The sequence below is a fragment of the Neltuma alba genome, unplaced genomic scaffold (assembly GCF_004799145.2).
Source record: "Neltuma alba isolate B1F8T4 unplaced genomic scaffold, ASM479914v2 tig00004678_pilon, whole genome shotgun sequence".
Classification (NCBI taxonomy): Eukaryota; Viridiplantae; Streptophyta; class Magnoliopsida; order Fabales; family Fabaceae; genus Neltuma; species Neltuma alba.
This window is the reverse complement of record NW_021633811.1, coordinates 76,661-96,372: the sequence shown is the minus strand read 5'-3', so window position 1 is coordinate 96,372 and position 19,712 is coordinate 76,661.

The following is a 19,712-nucleotide window of genomic DNA, read 5'->3' as shown; positions in this document are numbered from 1 at the left end:
TAAATAATTTTAAAATTTATATAGTAAATTTTAAATTCTATCATGAGTCCGTGTATCTCGCTAATTTTATGGGCACCTGGAAACATTTCATTATGGTATGGGCAATGATTCAATAAAACAAGCCAGCATCATTGTTATTATTATTAATTCATACAAAAGTCAGTCTCATTCAGACCATTTTCCCAAACTCCTGCTATTTATTAATGAATCAGATTAAACCGCTTTTTTGGGTCAAATTAGCGGAGCATTACATTATGATTGTCCTACGTGGCAAATGGAAATATTTGTGAAGGATAAAAATTACACTATTTATTTATTAACCGTATTTAAAATTTGATACAATTCATTTTTTCACTTATTAAGAAGTAATTTATGGTTTAAATATGAGGGAATTTAAAAAATTATCTTTAAATATATTTAATGACTTAATCACCTCTTCTTAATTCTAATGAAGTGGTTGAATGCGTCTTATAATAGAAATAAGAGGAGTATATTTTAATGATTTTTAGAGATCGGGCTGTAATTTTAGAAAAATAGAAAATCTCAATTATCTATCCTTTTTTTTATAAATATTATCCATCCTTTTCTAATCAAAGAAATTTTTTACCTGAAAAAATAAAAAAAAAGGATTTGGTCATTGATCAAAGACCAAATTTTCAAACCACGGATTTATTATGGGTGGGATATAAATCTTGTAAAGATGAGAATTTATGAGATTAGAAAAAAAGATATTTGTGTTTAATTGAATTAAATCTTCTCAAGCTCCCTTTTTTTTTTAATAAGTTTTGTTTTTAATCCTTATTTTTTTTCATCCTATACTTTATTCCATCCAAATACTTAGATTTGACCTTACAGCAGTAAGTAGGTTGATGTGGACTAACTAGGGTTGATATAATTTATCTGCAGGAACTAAAATTAAAATTTGTGTAAAGTATAAGAACACAGAACGAGTTTAAGAAGCATTATGATTTTAGTTGAATATTTTAATACTCCAAGACCAATAAATGAAGAGCTAAATTTTGCAAATAAAAATGTCATTATGTATATGAAACTCTCCCTTTTCAAAAGAATACCCAACATCGGAAATTGTTAAAACCCCACACATTTTCTTTGAAGTCTAGCTATTGACCTGTTTCCCCATAATAACTTCCTGGGCCCCTGAGATCACTCTCATGATGTGCACACAACAGCATGCTAACCATTTCAAACAATTAAAAAAAAAAAGCCCAAAATCCAAAAGGTACAAAACGAAAGCTAACGACCGAAGAGTGGCTTATTCGAGTCCGCATGAGGCGCTCATTGATTATGCTCAGCGCCCAAACGACTTCGTTTTTGTGGAGGTGGGAGGCAGCTTCAATTAATTTTTTCTCCGCTTCACGTGATGCTTCCATCTCTCCATCTCTCTTCTTTTTCACTAGGCTGCTTTACTCCCACAAATATATGCTACTATCTCGTATTGTTAATGTAAAAATTGGTTAAGATTTATATTTAATTTTAAATATAAGATCTCAATCCATTTTATTTTATATCTTTTTTTAAAATATCTTTATTGACTATATAGAATTTTCACCAAGTGATAACTTTAATTATCCAATACACATAATGAGAATAATTTAGGGAGACCAATACAAATTTGTGACAAATAAATATATTAATTTTTAATATTTTCAAATTTGTTATCTAGCTCTTATATTAAAAATGGGGGTAGTATGTATATTTTAGAATTATATTTAAACTAAAATTAGGCTCCTACACGATTTGATTATCCATAATTTTTAAAGGAGTCAAAATACATCCACATCTTAAAATATTTTTAAGTACTGAAAAATACTTTGAGTTGTTAGATGAACAACAAAATTAATTCAATATACCAAACACTACTTAAGAAATACTTGAGAATGTTACGTGTGTTTTCTATTATTTAAAAGATATTTCAAAATGCTGGGTGTATTTTAATCCCTGTAAAAATTACAGGCAATCATATTGTGTCACTATAATTTTTTTTGTGAAATATTATAGGAAGCATAATTTTAGTTTAAATATAATTTTAAAATATATAATATATATGTGTTAATTATAAAAATGTAATTACAATCTTTAATTATTTTAATTTTAAAAATGCTAAAATAAAAATCAAGTGATTTTTTTATATAAAAAAAAGTGTGGCTAACCTGATAAAAAAAGGAGAAAATGGCCACAAAATACCATATGAATTTCAAAAAGCAAAGAAGGCATCCAAATAAGCAAAAAGGACAAAAAAGACACTAAGTACCAATATGAAATTTTGATTTTTAGGCTAAAGACTGAAATGCCCTTATTATGTTTTTTACAAAAAAGTTGCTCAGTCTCTCAAAACAGGTTGCAAAACCCATTAACAAAGTAGTAACTTTTACTATGAAAATTGTAAATCTCACTATGTGTTTTGTAAAATTCAGCGTGGAATTGTATTATTTTTTACAGAAAAGTTACCCAACCCCTCAAAATAAGTTGTAAAACTCATTGATAAAGTAGTAAATCTCATTATAAAAGTTCTAAATCCCACTATGTGTTTTGTAAAATTCAGCGTAGAATTATATTGTTTTTTTACAGAGAAGTTGCCCAGCCCCTCAAAACATATTGCAAAACCTATTAACGATGTAGTAACTTTCACTAGAAAGCTGTAAATCCCACTATGTGTTTTGTAAAATTCAGTGTGGAATTGTATGTTTTTTATAGAAAAGTTGCCCAGCTCCTTAAAACAAGTTGCAAAACCCATTGACAAATTATTAAATCTCACTATGAAAGTTGTAAATCCCACTACGTGTTTTGTGATAATAAAGGCATTTCGATCTTTAGGCCAAAAATCAAAATTCCATATGAGTACTTGATGCCTTCTCTGACATTTTGCTTATTTGGATGCTTTATTTGTCTTTTTAAAATTCATATGGTATTTTGTGATCATTTTTCCAGAAAAAAGAGTGGGAGACGGACAAATGGAAGCACCACGTGGAGTGGAGAAAAAATTAATTGAAGCTGCCTCCCATCTATACAAAACGAAGTCGTTTGGGCGCTGAGCATGGGGTGCTCATAGATTTGATGAGCACCTCGTGTGGACTTGGCTTATTCCTCTCACTTATTAGCTTGCTCGCCAGCCACAAGTTGAAGCTAATGATAAAACCCTCACACAAGTTTTTTATGAGCTTCTCACTAAAGCTTATAATTATAAAACAATGAACACCTACTAAATAAAACAATTGAAAGAATATGTACCACATGGAAATGTAAATAAAGACAACTCATAACATCTGAGGTCGTCGACATAAATGATCTCGATGATTCAATCTTAACTAGTGTCTTAATTGCGATGAATTAGAATTTTTGAACAGTGAAGATGGCAAAAAATATCTATTTAGTTAGAACTTAGAACAACACATTAAAACCATTTTCATGATCCTTTTTAATAAGAAAATGATTAACAAATTTGAAAACAAAAGCACTTGTTAAAGAGAACTATACCACGCAGGAACAAGGTTTATCTCCAAAATTTCAAAGCTCAAACCCTAGTTATGAGCCTGAATATAGTGAATCAACACTTTTTTTATGAAAGATGACACTCATGCTACTTGATTTTTGAGTGAAATCTTCCTCTCAAAATCTCAAATGTGGTGAGTCAGAATTTTCGTGAAAAGTAAAACTTATACTAAAAGGTTCTTAAGTGAAACTCACCTTATATGGAGCGAGTCAAGTTTCTTTCCAACCATCTAAATTTAGTGTTGTGAATATTAATGCATCTTACTTAAATGCACTTAATATGATTATTGTAAGTTGGCAAAATTTAATTACTGATGGTGTAATTCAAGATCTAAACAATAAATGTTAAATTTCACGAATATCAAAAATATCTTTTAAAACTAAATTCTTATGTTTGATGTATACTCCATTCTTTCCGTCTTATTTATTTTTTACAAGGGAGGTACTAATAACCTCAGGCAAGATTGAATATATAATCTTTCCTTATAGGAAAACATTATGGTATTAGGCTACAAATAAAAATGCTAAATCTTACAGAAATTGTTAAAACCCCACATATTTCTTTCTTTAGTCAATCATCTCAGTAACCAAATAAAGCAACAATTCATATTAAGAAATCTAGTTATCGACCTGCTTTCCCATGATAACTTCCTGGACCCCTGAGATCATTCTCGTGATGTGCGCACAACAACATGCTAACCATTTCAATCAAGGGGGAAAAAAAAAAAAAAACCAAATCCAAAGATACAAAATGAAAGCTAACGACCAAAGAGTAGCTTACTCCTTCCACCTATTAGCTTGCTCACCAGCCACAAGTCGAAACTAATTATAAAACCCTCACCCAAGCTTTTTACAAGCTTCTCGCTAAAGCTTATTATTATAAAACAATGAACAACTACTAAATAAAACAATTGAAAGAATATGTACCATATGAAAAAACACATAAAGAAAACTACATAATATCTGGGATTGTCAACATGAATGATCTCGATGATTTAATTCTTAACTGGTATCTTAATTGCGATGAATTAGAGTTTTTCAAATAGTGAATATGGCACAAAATACCTATTTAGTTAGAACATCACATTAAAACCATTTGCATGGTCCTTTTAAATAAGAAAATGATTAACAAATTTAAAAACAAAAACACTTATTAAAGAGAATTATACCAGGTAGGAACAAGGATTATCTCTAAAATTGCAAAGCTCAAACCCTAGTTACGAGCTTGAATATAGTGAGTCAACACTTTTTTTTTTTAATGAAAGGTGACACTCACGTTGCTTGATTTTTGAGTAAAATCTTTCTCCCAAAATCTCAGATGTGGTGAATTAGAGTTTTCTTAAAAAGTAAAACTCACACTGAAAGGTTTTTTAGTGAAACTCCCCTTATATAAGGCGAGTCAAATTTCTTTCCAACCGCCTAAATTTAATGTTGTGAATGTTAATGTATCTCAATTAAATGCGCTTAATATGATTTTTGTAAGTTGGCAAAATCTAATTACTAATGGTGTAATTCAAGATTGGAAACAATAAATGTTAAATTTCATGAATCTCAAAAAATATCTTTTAAAATCAAATTCTTGTGTTTGATGGATACTCCATTCTTTCCATCCTATTTATTTTTTAAATTTAAAAGGGAGGCACTAATAACCTCAGAAGGATTGAATATATAATCTTCCCTTATAGAAAAATATTATGCTATTAGGCTATAAAGTTATTGGCCATTCTATCTTATCTATAAGTATTTTCTATCTATCTCACCCAAAAAAAAGAAGCTAAGTCACTGATATTGTTTGAAAAAGAAAAGAAAATTCCCAATTTTTGTTTGGGCTAAATTTCATGAAATTTCCTTAAAATTTAAACATAAAACCATTAACAAATAATATCCTTAACCTTTAGAATATAATAATAAATCCTCCGAAACTTTTAAAATTTATGCAAAGAATTTCAAACTATTAACTTTATACCATCTTAAACTTTTTTTTTTTTATACACACAAGTCACTCAAATTTTGAGTCATAGGCAGATGAATCCTGTAAACTCTTAAGTTATTTACATATAAATAATGAACAAAACTAATAGTAATGTGTAAATATAAAAGTCTCAGAACGATTTATTGTAAAATTTCAAAAAAAAAAACTAAAACGTTATTTATATATAATATAAATTGCAAAAATTTTAGGAAAAATTGAAAATTAGAAATTAATTGGCAAATAGTCCTCAAGAACTTTGTGTAACCCAACTTTCATTATGTCCAATTTAACTTCTTTTGTGTAATCCATCTTCCTTGTGTGTGATAATTTTTCCTCTTGTGATGTGTAACTCAACTTTTCTTTGTACAATTGAACTTTCTTTGTATACAAGTCATCTTTCGTATGTGTAAATTAGTCCTTTGTGTTCAAATAATATTTTGTGCAAATTATCTTTCTTTTGTGCAATATTTATTATATGCAACTTATCTTTCCTTACATAGTCCATCATTTTAGGACTATTTCCTGATTAAATTTTTAATGAGAGATTTATTCTCAATTATTCTAAATTTTTATATAATTTAGCCTTTTACTTATAGTATTCAAACTCTTTCTGCCCAAGTCTCTTTCATTCAACCCTATACTACTAGTAATGAAAAAACAACGTTGAATGGCAAAATAAAAAAGTAATGAAAAAACTTTAACTAAGCAAGCTAATATCTCATTTAGGCTCTGTTTTTTCCCCTAGATTTTAAAAATAAATTATTCTTAAATAATTTTAAATTCTTTCGTGTGTCCGTGTATCTCGCAAATTTTATGGGCACCTGGAAACATTTAATTATGGAATGGGCAATGTTGCTGGTCAAAAAAAAAAAAAAGAATGGGCAATGATCCAATAAAACAAGCTGGCATCGTCGTCATTAATTCATACAAAAGTCAGTCTCATTCATACCATTTTCCCAAACTCCTGCTATTTATTAATTAATCAGATTAAAGCGGTTTATTGGGCGCAGCATGACATTGTGATTGTCGTGCGTGGCAAGGACTCACATTAGATATTACACATTCAAAGACATTAAAATTGAAAATATTTGTGAAAGACAAAAATTACACTATTTATTTATTAACCCTATTTAAAATTTGATACAATTCATTTTCTCACTTATTAAGAAGTAATTTATGGTTTTAAATATGAGGAAATTAAAAAAATTAATTTTAAATATATTTAATGACTTAATCACCTCTTCTTAATTCTAATGAAATGGCTGAATGTGTCTTATAATAGAAATAAGAGGAGTATACTTTAATGATTTTTAGAGATTGGGCTGTAATTTTAGAAAAATAGAAAATGGTCAATTATCTATCCTTTTTTTTATAAATATTATCTATCCTTTTTCTAATCAAAGGAATTTTTTACCTGAAAAAATAAAAAAAAAGGATTTGGTCATTGGTCAAAGACCAAATTTTGAAACCACCTATTTATTGTGGGTGGGATATAAATCCTGTAAAGATGAGAATTTATGAGATTAAAAAAAGAAGAAGATATTTTTGTTTAATTGAGTCAAATCTACTCAAGCTCCCTTTTTTTTTTAATAAGTTTTGTTTTTAATCCTTATTTTTTAATTATTTTTCATCCTATATTTTATTCCATCCAAATACTTAGATTTGACCTTAATCAATTAACAGCAGTAACTAGGTTGATGTGGACTAACTAGGGTTGATATAATTTATCTGCAGGAACTAAAATCAAAATTAGTGTAAAGTATGAGAACACAGATCGAGTTTAAGAAGCACTATGATTTTGGTTGAATATTTTAAATACTCGAAGACCAATAAATGAAGAGCTAAATTTTGCAAATAAAAATTTCATTATGTATATGAAACTCTCCCATTTCAAAGGAATACCCAACATCAGAAATTGTTAAAACCCCACACATTTTCTTTGAAATCTAGCTATTGACCTGTTTTCCCATAATAACTTCCTGGGCCCCTGAGATCACTCTCATGATGTGCACACAACAGCATGCTAACCATTTCAAACAATTAAAAAAAAAAAAAAACCCAAAATCCAAAGATACAAAACAAAAGCTAACGACCGAAAGAGCAGCTTCCTCTTTCCACCTATTAGCTTGCACACCAGCCACGAGTTGAAACTAATTATAAAGCCCTCACACAAGTTTTTTATAAGCTTCTCACCAAAGCTTTTTATTATAAAACAAATAAAGAAAACTCATAATATCTGGGGTCATTGACATGAATGATTTTGATAATTGAATTCTTAGTTAGTGTTTTAATTACGACGAATTAGAGTTTTTGAACAGTGAATATAGCAAAAAATACCTATTTAGTTAGAATATCACATTAAAACCATTTGCATGATTTGTTTTAATAAGAAAAATGATTAACAAATTTGAAAACCAAAGCACTTGTTAAAGAGAACTATACTAGGCAGGAACAAGGATTATCTCCAAAATTGCAAAGCTCAAACCCTAGTTATGAGTTTGAATATGGTGAATCAACACTTTTTTTAATGAAAGGTGACACTCACACTGCTTGATTTTTGAGTAAAATCTTCCTCTCAAAATTTCAAATGTGGTGAATTAGAGTTTTCCTGAAAAGTGAAACTCACATTAAAAGGTTTTTGAGTGAAATTCACCTTATATAGGGCGAGTCAAGTTTCTTTTCAACCGTCTAAATTTAATGTTATGAATATTAATGCATCTTAATTAAATGCACTTAATATGATTGTTGTAAGTTGGCAAAATTTAATTACTAATGGTGTAATTCAAGATCTGAAACAATAAATGTTAAATTTTATGAATCTCAAAAAATATCTTTTAAAATTAAATTCTTATGTTTGATGTATACTCCATTCTTTACGTCCTATTTATTTTTTAAAGGGGAGGCACTAATAACTTCAGGTAGGAGAATTGAATATATAATCTTTCCTTATAGGAAAACATTATGCTATTAGGCTACAAAGTCATTGGCCATTCTATCCTATTCATAAGTATTTTCTAATTATCTCACCCAAAATAAAAAGCTAAGTACTGATATTGTTTGAAAAAGAAAAGAAAATTCCCAATTTACCTTTATTAAATGCATCCTCTTTAATAATCCATCTTTTTATGCAAAATGATTTTTGTAAAGCATGATCTATTTCTTATAAATGACTTATATATACAAACGTAAGTACTTAAAAAATTTTGAGAAAGCCACCAACAATGGAGACGAAGGGCTTTGGGGCCCTTAAGCAATATTTAGTTCAGGAGGTTTTCTAAGTGCTTATTTGGATCAAAGATAAGATTTTTCAAAAACAATTTTTAAAAGCAATATTTTTAATTATAATTTACAGAATATAAAGTAAGGATATAAAAAATAGTTTTGGTTTAAATTATGTAAATGAGCGTTTTAGGGTGTCTATTTGTAACCCCCAACAAGTTCCAGTCAATAAAACACCATGAGAGAAACCAACGATGCTCAAATTCAAATCAGTGAGTAGCATCAAATGGTTGGGAAAAAAAAAACTAATAAGGTTGCGTATTATGCTTTGACCTATTTAATCTTCCTAGACTAAAATTTAAAAGATCTATTTTCATCACTTTTTTTTTGGGTGGGTGGGTGGGGGGGGGGAGAGGTGGGGCCTCCGTCTTCATTACAGAAAATCTCCAGTAACCTCGTAGACCCACATGATTCGATGGGCCTTCTTTTTCTTCTTAATAATAATAATAATAATAATAATAATAATAATAACAATACTATGAATTGAAACCTTGTATATTTACTTTCCTAATATCTGTTTTATTGAAATTTGAAAAATTATAAATAGTATTTCACGAGCAAAGAACATGAGTGAGAGGATGTAACTTGAATTTGAGGGGTTAAGCAAGGGGAGAAATTAAATTTTTCGAAAATTAACGAAGACGAAATTGTTTTATTTACTTAAAAAAAACGTTTCCTTCTTTCTCTAATTATTGAGAAAGTAATTCACCCAAAAAAAATATTGAGGAAGTAACATATAAAGTATTTAAATTAGTAGATAAAATCTACGTATATGGAAAAATTGGGATAAATTTGAGAAATTAATAAGCATATGGCTTCTAAAACTTTTGTGAAATTTAATTTCTTTTGTGTATAATTATCTTCTCTTTTGTATAACTAAATTTTTCTTACGCGTAATTCATTTTTTTTATATTCTTCTTATGTCCAAAAATATTTTGTACAAATCATTTTTTTTGTATAACTTAACTTTTTTTGTGTGTAAATTTATCTTTTCTTTTGCAATATATCAATTTAGGTACCATTTGCATTAATTTTGTCAATAAGAAACTTGTTCCTAATTTTTTCTTCCCTGTCTATATTATCTATATTTTTATATATTTTTCAACTTACCTTTACTAAATTTTTAATTTTTATATTGCTAATTTTGTCGTATTTTTCTTTTTTTTTTCACTTATAATTTGTTAAGTCGAAAGAGAGAAATGACGTTTGTAACTAATTATTTGACTTTTATTCAGCATACACCTCACAGCCCATGAGGCAAGATATATACATATACATATACATATATACATATATATATATACTCCTCCGGTCCTTATTATAAGATCCAATTTGACTTTTTATTTGATCCTAATTATAAGACCCAATCCATTTTCTCTCTTATATTTATGTATTTTTTTCCAAGATAATCTTTCTAATAATGATAGTTTTAGCCAATATACTTAATTAGCAAAGATATTTTAGAAATAACAACACTTATTTATTATAAATAACCAATTTAACTTACTTCTTTAATCTCCTCAAATAGTCAATTGGGTCTTATATTAGGACCGGAGGAGTATATGGATGGATGGATGGATAGATAGATACAGCGGAAGTGGGCCCCACACGCATTGCGTCTAGGCATTAGCTTCTCAGAGCAGAGAGATCGAGCCCTCTTTACATGACTTTGGATCTTTTACCGTTCCTCAAGGGAATCCTAGCCCCAAACTCAGTTTGGGAGGTACAAAAAAGTACAACCTTGAATATGCACATCCTTTTTTTTTTTTTTTTTTGCCGCAATAAAAGGCCTTGAGAAAACACGCAGAGACTAGCTAGCTAGCTAGCTAGCTAAAGGAAATCTAGAACTGAAGATGCGTTATCTCTCTCTCCAATTGGAGACTTTGAAGCGGTTATGTGTAATTTGTGCCCTCCCCAAGAAGGCTATTTCCGTAATTGCATATGCTGTAGATACAGATCATTCGGGAATAATACTGTAAATAGATGAGACTACAGGCTTTGGTTTGGGGTTTGGGATGCCCAATACAATGGTCAAATAGATAGATTTAGAAACTGTGAAAGTATTTATGTTCCATTTATCTCCTTGATTCCATTTCCATTAATGAGCTGAGGAATTCTTAGGTACTCTCAGAGTACCACGTAACCTGTACGCTGACCAATAATATGATGCCATGTGAAGTAATTTTATCCCATCTGTCAGCTGACATGTTAGCTCCCCACCCACCCTAATATTTTAATAAATTCTTATAGAAATCCGTGTCCTTTTTTAATCTTTTACATTCTCTCTCATGTACGTCCCTTGTTCAGCACCCCTTCAGCTATTCCCTCTCTCTCATTCAGGCGTGTCACTCTGACCCTCCGACCGTCCTTCTCTGATGCTCCTCTTCCCTCATTCACACTTATATTGCAAAGTTTTAAGATGATTTCTTTTTCATTGCACAAATTTTATTTACCTTTATATCTATATAAAAAATATATAATTATAATTTTATATATTAAAATCAAGTAACATGTTAAAATAATTATATACCAAAATTATAATTCTAATTATATAATTTTATGAGTCTCTTGCATTTTATGCAAGCTTTTAAATTATTGCAATTCCCAACAAATTTTTAAGTTAGGCTAGATTTTTTGAATTTACATTTTAGTTATGTTGTTTAAATTCATATAGCATATTTTAGTCCACTAGTTTTTATTTCTCCTATTCTATTTATAAATTATTTTTAATATGTTTCACATAAACTAAGAAAATTTTTAAATTTTATTAACTTTGTCTTCAAATTCAACCATTCAAATGATTATAATATATAAAATTATAATTATATATTTTTTATAGAAATATGAAGGCAAATAAAATTTGTGGAATGAAAAAGAAATCATCTTAAAATTTTTGCAATACAAGTGCGAAGGAGGGAAGAGAAATACCAGAGGAGGGGGGCCAAGTGATGTGCCTGAATGAGGGGAAATAGCGAATAGGCGTTAAAAAAGGGATGTACATGAGAGAGAATAGAGGAGATTAAAAGGGCCACGAATTTCGATGCGAGTTTATTAGAATATGAGAGAGTGTGAGAGCTGACATGTCAGCTGACAGATAGGATAAAGTTACTTCACATGGCATCATATTATTAGTTAGCGTACAGGTTACGTGGTACTCTGGGAGTACCTAAGAATTCCTCTAATGAGCTTGCCTTTTTTTGGCTTATCGGAAAGTGAACTTGAAAGTGACAACTCTTTCTCTTTATGCGCAAGGAAATCATGGGCTTCAAATAAAATCATTTAATTAATAGTACAAGCACAGCCAAACAAATTAGCCACATAATGTCACCACAGTTTTAAATGCACAAAACATAGATCAGAGACCATTGACGAGGAATATAGTGAGTATTATATTGTGCGAAATCTTGTCTTTTGAAAAACCGAGGATTAGGATAACGGGTATGTTTGGATTAGTGGTTAGAAAAATAATTTATTGTTAATCTGACTTTTGAAAAAATTAAATTGGGTTATGTGGATTGTGTTTACATTGTATTTTGTAAAAGCTAGTTTGTGAAAGCAAGTTGTTTGGATTATGGTCAAATAAATAATTTTAGTTTGTAAAATTACCAAAATGAGTAAGATTTTTATTACATAATAAAAAAATTATCAATTTACATAATGTACTAATTTTAAATTATTTATAAGCTCCTGTTGATCTCATATATTTGCTTTTATTTTTTTTATGATTTATTATAAGGGCATATTTAAAAACAAATATATTTCTAGGAGCATATTTGAAAAAAATATATATTTCTAACTTATTTATTACTTTTAATTAATTTTAACTAATTTTTTATTATTTACAAATTAGTTATTTTAGGCTTCTAATAAGAACCAGAAATGGTAATAAATTTTTTAACTTTTTCCCTCTTCATGTTTTAAAATCCATAAACTATAAGTCTTAAATTATAAGTAGTTAATTTTTATTTATAGTTTATTGTAGTTTTTTACGTAAAAATCAGATTGCTCAGTTGTCAACTCAACCGTCACAGATTTTTTAAACGTGAAAAGTAACTTATGCCCTCCACGCTGAGCAGGCTCCAGCAAAGTGGTCCAGGTTTTATATTACAAAGATAGGAAAGCACGCGTCTCACGGGTCAGCCTCGAGGGTTTAGATCTCACACATATATTACTTCTAATCTTTGGTATAAAATTTTATTTGTTTTTTATTTTGGTTCTAAATATAAAATTTTAATTTGTTTTGTCTTTTATATTTATTTTTTTTTTAAAGTATTCCTTCTAATAATAATAATTCTATTCAATACACTTAATTAGTAATAATATTTTAGAAAATATAACACCTATGTAAGACAAATAACTAACTCAATTTATTTTTTTCATCTCTTTAAATTAGTCAACTGGCTTTTATAATTAGGAGCAGAGGTAGTACAACATATGAATGAATCTTCAATATACGCAAACTGAGAGGAACGAAGAACTTTACACACATACACACAAAATTATCTAATATCTGTTATTGTTATATTAAATTTAAATTTTGTTCGGCTCAATTAAAATTAAAATAAGCTTCGAAGATAATTGAATATTTTTGTTTGGGCTAAATTTCATAACAATTCCTTAAACTTTAAACTTAAAACCATGTACAAATAGTATCCTTAACCTTTAGAATATAGTAATAAATCCTCCTAAACTTTTAAAATTTATGCAAATAATTTTAAATTATTAATTTTATATTCTTTCAGTTCTAAATATAAGACTCTTATACTAGTGTATATAAATGTCTTATATTTAGGATCGGAGGAATATCATCTTAAATGTATGAAAAAAACAAATTTTTTCATACACATAACTCACTCAAATTTTGAGTCATAGGCAGATGAATCCTGTAAACTTTTAAATTATTTACATATAAATAATGAACAAAACTAACAGTATGAGAGTTATTTATATAAATATAAAAGTCTCAGAACGATTTATTGTAAAATTTCAAAAACTAAAACGTTATTACATATAATATAAATTTCAAAAAATTTTAGAAAAAATTGAAGATAAGTCTCTCATCAAGAAATTAATTGGCAAATTGTCTTCAAGAACTTTGTATAACTCAACTTTCATTGTATGCAATTTAACTTCTTTTATGTGTAATCCATCTTTCTTGTGTGTGATAATTTTTTTTCTTGTGACGTGCAACTCAACTTCTCTTTGTACAATTGAACTTTTTTTGTATACAAGTCATCTTTCGTATATGTAAATTAGTCTTTTACGTTTAAATAATATTTTGTGCAAACTATCTTCCTTTTGTGCAACTTATAATTTCTATTATATGCAATTTATCTTTCCTTACATAGTCCATCATTTTAGGACTATTTCCCAATTAAATTTTTAATAAGAGATTTATTCTCAATTATTCTAAATTTTTATATAATTCAGCCTTTTACTTATAGTATTCAAAGTCTTTCTGCACAGGTCTCTTTCATTCAACCCTATACTACTAGTAATGAAAAAACAACGTTGAATGGCAAAATAAAAATTTAATGAAAAAACTTTAACTAAGCAAGCTAGTATCTCATTTAGGCTCTGTTTTTTCCACTAAATTTTAAAAATAAATTATTCTTAAATAATTTTAAAATTTATATACTCCTCCAGTCCTTATTATAAGACTCCATTTGACTTTTTATTTGGTCCTAATTATAAGACCCCAATTCATTTTGTCTCTTATATTTATGCATTTTTTTCCAAGATAATCCTTCTAATAATGATAGTTTTAGCCAATATACTTAATTAGCAAGGATATTTTAGGAATGACAACATTTATTTATTATAAATAACCAACTTAACTTACTTCTTTCATCTCCTCAAATAAGTCAATTGGGTCTTATAATTAGGACCGGAGGAGTAATAAATTTTAAATTCTATCATGAGTCCGTGTATCTCGCTAATTTTATGGGCTACCCGGAAACATTTCATTATGGTACGGGCAATGATTCAATAAAACAAGCTGGCATCGTCGTCGTCATCATCATTATTATTAATTCATACCAAAGTCAGTCTCATTCAGACCATTTTCCCAAACTCCTGCTATTTATTAATTAATCAGATTAAAGCGGTTTTTTCGGCGGAGCATGACATTATGATTGTCGTACATGGCATCACATTAGATATTACACATTCAAAGACATTAAAATTGAAAATATTTGTGAAAGATAAAAATTACACTATTTATTTATGAACCCTATTTAAAATTTGATACAATTCATTTTCTCACTTAGTAAGAAGTAATTTATGGTTTTAAATATGAGGAAATTAAAAAAAATTAATTTTAAATATATTTAATGACTTAATCACCTCTTCTTAATTCTAATGAAATGGTTGAATGTGTCTTATAATAGAAATAAGAGGAGTATATTTTAATGATTTTTAGAGACTGGGATGTAATTTTAGAAAAATAGAAAATCTCAATTATCTATCATTTTTTTATAAATATTATCCATCCTTTTTCTAATCAAAGAAATTTTTTACCTGAAAAAATTAAAAAAAGGATTTGGTCATTGATCAAAGACCAAATTTTCAAACCACCTATTTATTATGGGTGGGATATAAATCTTGTAAAGATGAGAATTTATGAGATTAAAAAAAAAAGATATTTTTGTTTAATTGAGTCAAATCTACTCAAGCTCCCATTTTTTTTCAATGAGTTTTGTTCTTGATCCTTATTTTTTTGGTTATTTTTCATCCTGTACTTTATTCCATCCAAATACTTAGATTTGACCTTAATCAATTAACAGCAGTAACTAGGTTGATGTGGACCAACTAGGGTTGATATAGGGTGTGTTTAGGATCACGTTAGTGACCCCAAAAGTAACTTCTACACCGCAAAAAACAACTTCTGACTATTTCTCTTGTTTGGATCCACGATTGTCTAAGAAGCCCTTTTCTCATCTATCGCACAGTGAAGCAGAAGCCACAAAAAGTAGCTTTTCCAGTGCATCACGGTGCAGCAACATCATGAGCCCCTTAAATTTGTTACCTACCCAAGAGTCCCTTCTACCCAAGGACAGGATGAAAATTAACAAACCTTTTTCTGTGAATGATTATGAGATGCTCTGTTTTTCTTCCCCAGAGAAGAAGCAAAAGAATCTCAGAGATACAGTGGTGGGTCTGTGAAATTATAAGACGCTGAGGTTTGAGAGGGATTTTGAGACGCTGAGGTGGGGAGAGGCTGTGAATGATTATTGTTGCTGCCATCAAGGACGAATTGACAGAGGCAAGGTTGGGGAGGGGTGGAGAAGGCAGGCGGTGGAGTGAGGAGAATTGATTAGAGATTTTGGGGTTAAAAAAAAAGCCAAAACCTTCTTTATTTTCTGTTAAGGTATCTTTTTGTTTGTTATTTCATTATCTAAAATCTTATATTCAGATAAGTTAGTCCAAATATCTCTAATCTCAAGGGATTATTCAAATATATTTGCATCATTGTATTTATTTTTATTATTTAAAATTTATATACATTTTTTATCCATTAAACATATCTAATTAAGTACCTTAGAACTATTTTTATTTTTATAATTTGTTAATTTTAATATTTCTCTTAAAATTTTCACATTATGTACATAATATATATATGTCATTTAATAAAATTTATGTCTTTTTCAGTCATTTTATATCTAAACTTACTTTTTCATTACTCATCTAAACAAGTTTTAGCTACTTAAACTGACTTCTTTGTAAAAACCAATCCAAACATAAATCACTTTATACTTCTTGACTTCTACCCAATCTGACTTTTGTAAATTTCAGATTGCAAAAAGGTTACTTCTCTACCGCTAATCCAAACACACCCATAATTTATCTGGGGCGAGTCAAGTTTCTTTCCAACCACCTAAATTTAATGTTATGAATATTAATGCATCTTACTTAAATGCACTTAATATGATTATTGTAAGTTGGCAAAATTTAATTACTGATGGTGTAATTCAAGATCTAAACAATAAATGTTAAATTTCATGAATCTCAAAAAATATCTTTTAAAACTAAATTCTTATGCTTGATGTGTACTCCATTCTTTCCATCCTATTTACTCCCTCCGTTCCTTATTATAAGAGACGAATAACCGAATTACGTTGATCAAAAAAACAGTTAAAATTAGTTAAGAACAATTAATATGTAAAAAGTATAATTTTTTTTCCAAAAATACCCTCATTAATAAGGAGAGAGAGCATGAGAGAGAACAATAGTAAATTCTTAAAAGAAAGAGAAGTGGAAAGGAGAGAGAGTGTTAGTTGGAGACAATAAATATGGGTAAAATAGGAAATTAACACAAAAAAGTAGAGACAACTTTTAAGTGTCTCTTATATTTAGGAACATATTATAAGCATCAAATGTCTCTTATAATAAGGAACGGAGGGAGTATTTTTTAAAAGGGAAGTACTAATAACCTCAGGCAGGATTGAATATATAATCTTTCCTTATAGGAAAACATTATGGTATTAGGCTACAAATAAAAATGCTAAATCTTACAGAAATTGTTAAAACCCCACCTATTTTCTTTCTTTAGTCAATCTTCTCAGTAACCAAATAAAGCAACAATCCATATTAAGAAATCTAGTTATCGACCTGCTTTCCCATGATAACTTCCTGGACCCCTGAGATCCCTCTCATGATGTGCGCACAGCAACATGCTAACCATTTCAATCAAGGGGGAAAAAAAAGAAAAACCAAAATCCAAAGGTACAAAACGAAAGCTAACGACCAAAGAGTAGCTTACTCCTTCCACCTATTAGCTTGCTCACCAGCCACAAGTCGAAACTAATTATAAAACCCTCACCCAAGCTTTTTACAAGCTTCTCGCTAAAGCTTATTATTGTAAAACAATGAACAACCACTAAATAAAACAATTGAAAGAATATGTACTATATGAAAAAACAAATAAAGAAGACTACATAATATCTGGGATTGTCGACATGAATGATCTCGATGATTTAATTTTTAACTGGTGCCTTAATTGTGATGAATTAGAGTTTTTTGAATAGTGAAGATGGCACAAAATACCTATTTAGTTAGAACATCACATTAAAACCATTTGCATGGTCCTTTTAAATAAGAAAATGATTAACAAATTTAAAAACAAAAGCACTTATTAAAGAGAACTATACCAGGTAGGAACAAGGATTATCTCTAAAATTGCAAAGCTCAAACCCTAGTTATGAGCTTGAATGTGGTGAATCAACACTTTTTTTTTTTTTATGAAAGGCGACACTCACGTTGCTTGATTTTTGAGTAAAATCTTTCTCCCAAAATCTCAGATGTGGTGAATTAGACTTTTCCTGAAAAGTAAAACTCACACTGAAAGGTTTTTAAGTGAAACTCACCTTATATAAGACGAGTCAAGTTTCTTTCCAACCGCCTAAATTTAATGTTGTGAATGTTAATGTATCTCAATTAAATGTGCTTAATATGATTTTTGTAAGTTGGCAAAATCTAATTACTAATGGTGTAATTCAAGATTGGAAACAATAAATGTTAAATTTCATGAATCTCAAAAAATATCTTTTAAAATCAAATTCTTGTGTTTGATGCATACTCCATTCTTTCCGTCCTATTTATTTTTTAAATTTAAAAGGGAGGCACTAATAATCTCGGAAGGATTGAATATATAATCTTCCCTTATAGAAAAATATTATGCTATTAGGCTATAAAGTTATTGGCCATTCTATCTTATTTATAAGTATTTTCTATCTATCTCACCCAAAAAAAAAAGCTAAGTCACTGATATTGTTTGAAAAAGAAAAGAAAATTCCCAATTTTTGTTTGGGCTAAATTTCATGAAAATTCCATAAAATTTAAAGTTAAAACCCTTTAGAATATAATAATAAATCCTCCTAAACTTTTAAAATTTATGCAAAGAATTTCAAACTATTAATTTTATACCATCTTAAACTTATATTTTTTTATACACATAAGTCACTCAAATTTTGAGTCATAGGCAGATGAATCCTATAAACTCTTAAGTTATTTAGATATAAATAATGAACAAAACTAATAGCAATGTATAAATATAAAATTCTCAGAACGGTTTATCGTAAAATTTCAAAAAACTAAAACGTTATTTATATATATTATAAATTTCAAAAAATTTGAGGAAAAATTGAAAATCAGAAATTAATTGGCAAAAAGTCTTCAAGAACTTTGCGTGACCCAACTTTCATTGTGTCCAATTTAACTTCCTTTGTGTAATCCATCTTCCTTGTGTGCAATAATTTATCCTCATGCAATGTGCAATCCAACTTCTCTTTGTACAGCTGAACTTTTCTTATATACAAGTCATCTTCTCTATATGTAAATTAGTCTTTTATATTCAAATAATATTTTGTGTAAACTATCTTTCTTTGTTTTCTTTTTTTTTTGAATGGTGAACTAATATTAATAAAACAGAGTATGTACAAACAGCCCCAAAAGAAAAGAAAAAAGAAATAGTATTAATCTCTTGTTTCTAAAGTCCTGCTTGTATACTCATTCATACCAAGGACTTAAACTATCTTTTTTTTGTGGAACTTATAATCTCCATTGCGTACAACTTATCGTCCCTTGTATAATAAATCATTCTAGGACCATTTCTTGATTAAATTTTTAATAAGGGATTTATTCTCAATTATTCTAATTTTTTTATATAATTTAACCTTTTACTTGTAGTACTCAAACTCTTTCTGCTCAAGTCTCTTTCATTCAACCCTATACTACTAGTAATGAAAGAGCTTTGAATGGCGAAATAAAAAAGTAATGAAAAGACTTTGAATGGCAAAATAAAAAAGTAATGAAAAGACTTCAAGTAAGCAAGCTAATATCTCATCTAGGCTCTGTTTTTTCCCTTAAATTTTAAAAATAAATTATTCTTAAATAATTTTAAAATTTATGTAGTAAATTTTAAATTCTATCGTGTGTCCGTGTATCTCGGTAA